The sequence below is a fragment of the Neophocaena asiaeorientalis genome, unplaced genomic scaffold (genome assembly GCF_003031525.2).
Source record: "Neophocaena asiaeorientalis asiaeorientalis breed wild unplaced genomic scaffold, Neophocaena_asiaeorientalis_V1.1 scaffold48, whole genome shotgun sequence".
Taxonomy (NCBI): Eukaryota; Metazoa; Chordata; class Mammalia; order Artiodactyla; family Phocoenidae; genus Neophocaena; species Neophocaena asiaeorientalis.
Window position 1 is genome coordinate 954752 of NW_020175526.1, and position 6330 is coordinate 961081.

Sequence of the window (6330 nt, forward strand, 5' to 3'; positions counted from 1 at the left end):
CAAGTCATAATCATCTCTGTTTTCATTAACTTACATTCACATGTCTAGGGAACCTGATTACTAAAGGATTGTGCTGATACCAGCCTTACTCTGCAAAGCAGGAATTGGGTTTTTTTGATCATTTTATAGATGAGTAAAATGATCACTAGGTATTAACTATTCAAAGGTGACAAATTTGTCTGTCTGAATTCATGAAAATTTGTGGTAAACATTTTCAAAAACTATCTTTTTTTTTTTTTTTTTTTTTTTTTGATTTTTTTAAGATGTATTTTGTATGTTTGTTTTATGTTATGCGCTTTGCAAGTGTTTACTTCTCTTGTGAAGTAGGTATGATTATTCTGTTTTTGCAGATAAGAAAACTAAGATTGAGTCTGATTAATCCTGGTAATGAAGTGTAAGTCCAAGAAAGCCCTTAGCAGACCACCCTTAGCAGATCACCATCACTGGCCTGGCTAACATCACCATAAAGCAGTGCTGCAGGCATGACAGCAGGTCTTAGACATCGTCTCAGTGACTGAGCAGGGAGGAAGGGACCCAGCTGTCACTCACCACTGAATCTCCCTCAGTTCTGGAAAATCGAGCCTGGAACCAGTGGCAGAGATGAAATGCAGAGGAATCAGCAGTTCAGTGACCTCATTCATGACATTTTCCAGTAGTATCTACTGTAAAAAGTACTTCATATATAATCAAATAAATGACACTGTGAAAGTTATTTTTGTGCAGAAGACTGCCATAAAGAAGGTAAATCAGGAAGTAACTTGGTGGTATAGAAGTGGAGAAACTAACTAGTTTGATGTTATTGAAGGGAATTAGGTATAACAGCAGCTGTTACAGTAAGTCCCCTACATAAGAACAAGCTCCATTCCGAGAGCGAGTTCTTAAGTCCAATTTGTTTGTAAGTCCAACAAAGTTAGACTAGGTACCCAACTAACACAATCGGCTATATAATACTGTACTGTAATAGGTTTATAATACTTTTCACACAAATAATACATAAAACACAAACACAAAAAATAAACATATTTAATCTTACAGTATAGTACCTTGAAAAGTACAGCTGTACAGTACAACAGCTGGCATACAGGGGCTGGCATAGGGTGAACAGGCAAGAAGAGTTACTGACAGCAGGAAGGAGAGGAGGTGGAAGATGGTAGAGCTGAAGAATCATTAGCAATAGGAAACAGAGGGCAAGCTGCCCGTGACAATGTATGCCAGACATGTGAACTGACTGCGTGATTGGACATACGAACACATGTTCACATCTTTGAAAGTTCGCAACTTGAATGTTCATATGTAGGGGACTTACTGTATAGATGGTGTTCCAGTGCAAGGCATTAACTACATAGCAGATCATGACCATCACAGGTGTTAACCACACCAAATTACCAACACCACCACCAACATAATGAGAATGGGAAAAAGGTGAATTCAAAGACTGGCCCCTGGAAAGCAACCCAATAACGCTATCCTTACTGCAAACAGTGGTGATTGTCACCTTGCTAGATGTGAAGACACTATGACCCTCAATCATGATATACTAAGCCTCCCTGGGCAGTGATGGAGGGTGCTGACAACCATGCCATGGTTAAGGTAAAGGAAGTAGATCAGTTAGACACTAGGGTTGCAGATTAATGCTCTGCAGAGGGCCTCTTTACCAATGACAGCCTAAAGAGGGCATCAATAAAGAGAATGAGTAAAATGGAGAAAATGAAACCCAGGAAAAACAGCCACCTCAATTTTGGTACTGCTACATCGTCAATTACCTGCCCAGACATCCAGAAAACTATAAATTACAAGAATGACAAAAAGAAGAAATGTAGCACATTAATCATCTGAAAAAATTCTTAGCCCAGAAAACCCTAAACTTAGCCAAGAAAACCTTAAATTCTTGCTACTCAAACTGTGATCCAGGGACAAGTGTCATCAACAACTCCTAGGATTTTGTTAGTGATGCAGAAAACTCAGGCCCCACTTCAGACCTACTAAATCAGAATCTGCAATTTAACAAGATCCCTAGGTGAACATGTATACACGTCAGGCTTAAGAAGCACTGCCTTAATTCACAAGAGGGCAAAAAGTTATTAGCATCAGATCCACCAGATGAGCAAAATACTTCTGCTCTGAGGCTGTGCAAGGGATTATTGATTAGACGCTGCCTTAGCAACTTTAACCTCATCCAGTTTTATCATTCAACTGGAAGTAATTGACATAAAATTACAGCAATAAGATTTGAGCTAAAGGAGATGGAAAGAGCTCAGATGTTAGAAAAATATTTAGAAGTATAAATTTCTAAAGACTATCTTTGAAACCTTTCAGTTGATTCAATAAATCTTAAAATAAAAAGTAAAATAATATACATGGCAAAAATAAGAAAATTAATATCACTTGCCATCTAAAGAAAAAAGTATATGAAAATAAGTAATCCTTTTGTTATTCTTGGCAACCAAATTTTCCACGTAGGAGACAGACTTTACAGATATAAGATTTAAGATACTAGGTTAAAAAAAAAAACAGAACCTCAAAACCCCATGAACTTCTAAATTTGAATTGGAAATATTGTTATGAACTCATGATGCATATCTTTAAAATGTAATATTCCTTAGATATAACATAAATGCAATGTATGATTCTAATATGGATCCTAGATTGGAAAGTAATTGCTATGCAGGATTGCTAATTAGTTCAAATTAGAATAATTGAGCTAGCAAATGTCAAATATAGGATATATTTTAGAGAATACTATTTTATCATTATTTTAAATTTGATATTTCTAATATGGTTATCTATGATAATATTCTTATTCCTAAGAGACATAGGAATCTAGAAAATGTACAGGATAAGTTGCTGTACGTGAAAGCAAAGATGCTATCAAACACAGCTGGAGTTGCATCATAAACTCCCTTGAAAAGGTTCCCACAAGGTCATAGGTGGAAAAATACGAGTATTGATAAGAATAACCACTGCAATATATTAAAACATAATATAGCTAATTCTATGAGTTTGTAAAGATACAAAAATATATATTTTTAAATTCCCAGTCTTCGCTTTAGGAAGATATCTAGAATTAACTTGTTGTTTAAAAACTCGTAAATGAAAGGAAATAACCAGACATTTATCCTGACAACGACATCAGAGACAGCCAACAAATTATTGAGGACATGTTTCTCTCTATGGAAATATTGCAGCTAAAAAACACAGAAAAAAACATAGAAAAATACCATTTTTCAAACTCCTAATGAAATCCTGAATTTAGGCAATGGTAATGAATGGCCACTGGCATCATAAAAACAAAGACAACTAGCTAATTTGTACCTCCTGATGGAAGTACACAATCCACCTATGAAGCATTCTTGCCAAAAATGTCTAACCTGAATCTAGTTCCAGTTCCAAGAAAGAAAGAAGGAAGGGAGAGAGGGAGGGAGGGAAGGAGGGAGAGAGGAAGGAAGGAAGGAAGGAATGGAAAATAAAGAAAAGAAAAGGCAGGGAAAGGAAAGAGACAGAAAGGGAAGGAGGGAGAAGATGAACAAAAGAATGGAAATGAAAATTTTTTAAGTACGTGCTCATTGACTAGATAACTAGAACTGTCTGCATTACCTACATAGCAGAAGTTCTGTTATTGTATTTATATAATAATGTCCCTTTTTGATAAGATTTTTTCTTATGTCTAGATTTTTTAAGGCACCTTTAGATTTCACATTCTCATATACAGTCAAGTTGAACAAGTTGCAATTTTTGAGAACTTTATTTTAAAGTTACAATTTAATTTTTTAAATGATTTTCAAGTGTCAAAAAGTAAGCACCTGTAAATTAAGGACTTAAATAGCAACAACAGCAATACCAATGCTAAAATCAATAGTGGGAGTATAAGAAGGATAACGTTTGAGAATTTAGTCATTGAACTGAATGAGGAAACATGAGCTAGGCCTTCAGAAATAACAGATGTTATAAAGAAGTTGAGAGGGAATTTTAGAATTAATATCAAAAACAGGTCAAGCTTGGATGTTCAATAGAGACAAAATATAGCCCATATAAAATATTTGATCAGAATTTTATATAGAGAAAAGTGACAAATGATAATTCTCTACTTTCATGAATTTTCACAAATGTAACCAGCACCCAGCTTAAGAAAATAAGCAGCACCCTAGAAGCCCTTTTCCTGGGACTGATGAAAGTAAGAACCAAAAATGGAAAACCAGCATAATGATGTTACCTTTAGTACAGGATAAAAAGAAGAGAGAAGGAAAGGAGGTAAAGATGGAAGGAAGGGAGGGAGGGAGGGAGGGAGGGAGGGAGGCATGGAACACCTGGGGGAAAACACCACCTTCCTATCCACCCTAAGGTCTTGAAAAATTTCATTCTCAGGGAGTGGAGGGAGGATTTGGACTGGATGTTTCCACCTCTACCCAAGGTTCTCTGCAGATTAAGTACCAGCAATTGGACAAACACACAAAGCAGATCCATTCAGACTTGCCTCATCCAGATGGAGCTGGAAAAGATGCAGATGGAGCCGAGTCACAAGAGGGCTTGAGTGGAACTGGAGCGAGCGTCCAGCACTAGTGCCAGGGGTCGGCATCTCGAACCTGACCACAACAAGGAGCTCTTGACACGCATTCAGCAGCTTCAGGAACAGGAGGCCGAGGTGGACGAGAAGATGAAAGAGCAGCTGGAGCGCAACAGATTGCGTAAGCAGAGCCTGGACGCAGCCAGCGAGAACCCGCGGGAAAAGGAGGCCCTGGCAGAAACCAGTGAGACCATCAGTGCTTTAAAGGGGAAGATCTCGGAATGGCAGTCGAGTGCAGAGCTAGGAGGTGCAGTTGAAGTTCCTAGAGTCTGAGAAGCAGAAGCTGAAGGTGCGTGCAGCTTGCCTTGCAGCACACACGGGCAAAAAAAAAAAAAAAAAAAAAGAAAATTTAGGAATTCCAGGCCGGCCAAGAAGTGAGAGCAGACCAGGCGCATAAGATTAAGGATTTGGAGGGGCTTCCCTGGTGGCGCAGTGGCTGAGAGTTCGCCTGACGATGCGGAGGTTCGTGCGGGTTCGTGCCCCGGTCCAGGAAGATTCCACATGCCGCGGAGCAGCTGGGCCCGTGAGCCATGGCCGCTGAGCCTGCGCGTCCGGAGCCCGTGCTCCGCAACGGGAGAGGCCACAGCAGTGAGAGGCCCGCGTACCAGGATTTGGAGCATCAATTATTCCTGCTGCGATGCTGAAGAACAGGAAGTCTGAGTGGTGCCGCTGCGCAAGATGGCGGGAGCTAAACGAACTGAGGGAAGAGAAGCCTCCCCGCCGGAGAAGTGAGAGAACAACAGGCTGCTCAGAGAAAAACCGGAGGGGCTGCAGCGAAGGCTGGGACGTCAGGAGATGCAGGAAAATCTGCTGAATCTGGAGCTAGAGAAGGCGAGGCTGCTGGCGAAGCTGCAAAGCTGGGCGAGACTGGACCAGGCCCTGGACTTGAACATTAGGACCCGGGAGACAGTTCCATGTTCTTTCAGCAGAGAGAGCTTGCCCTGAAGGACAGGAGGAGCTCCATCACCAGCAGCGTCCCAGGCTGGAGAAGGTTAGGCAGCTGTTCGAGGAGGAGGTCCGCCAAGTCAGCAGTCAGCTGCTGGAGTAGAGGAAGAAGCAGGAGACTCGGGAGGCGTGGCGCAGAGACCGGAACCCGGCCTGCAGCTGAAGAAGGTGAGGAAGACAAGGCCCAGACAGCGACTTGGCCGGAGCCCTTAGCAGCCTCCCGCCTTCGTTCCTTACCCAGACCCTGTGCAACCTCCCTCCCGGGTGCACTTCTGTCCCTCAGAATCCCTGCCATTGCCTTTGAGCATCTCCCTTCCACCTTCCCACCTGTACTTGGGCGGTACCTTGAAAGGAGCAGCTCCGTTGCTACCCGCTTCCGGCTGCCATCGAGTGGATGCTTCGGAACATCAAAAGTGCTTCCTGCGAGACAGTGGATACAGGTCTGTCCATTTATGATGCTATAACTTAAAATTAGGAACTTGGAAAATGGTGTTAATTGCCTTTCTCCCCCAACAATTAAAAGAATTGCGGCTTTCAGGGGCTTTAGGGCGGGAAGGTGAGCAGTGGTGGGAGCAGGTGCCCAGGCTTGGAACAGGGCTCTGCCCTAGCATTAGACGGGGCTTGGAGACGCCCTCTCTTCCTTCTTCAGGTCTTTGGAGTCACCTGTGCTTGCTGCTGGGTGGGTTTAGGTGACTCAGGCAGCTCCTGATTTTCTTTGTCCCTCAGATGCCCTCTAAGCTAGGTTCCTTCTCCTCCACCTGTTCAGAAGGCTCGCATACCCTGTCTTCTGGAGCACACCTCAATCCTTTCCTCAATCCTCGTCC

General features: G+C 42.1%; 1 pseudogene; it reads left to right on the forward strand.

The window, feature by feature from the left end:
• The first annotated feature begins 4295 nt into the window (after window positions 1–4295).
• Window positions 4296–5669, forward strand: LOC112415801 (mitotic spindle assembly checkpoint protein MAD1 pseudogene; annotated as a pseudogene).
• Window positions 5670–6330: the final 661 nt, after the last annotated feature.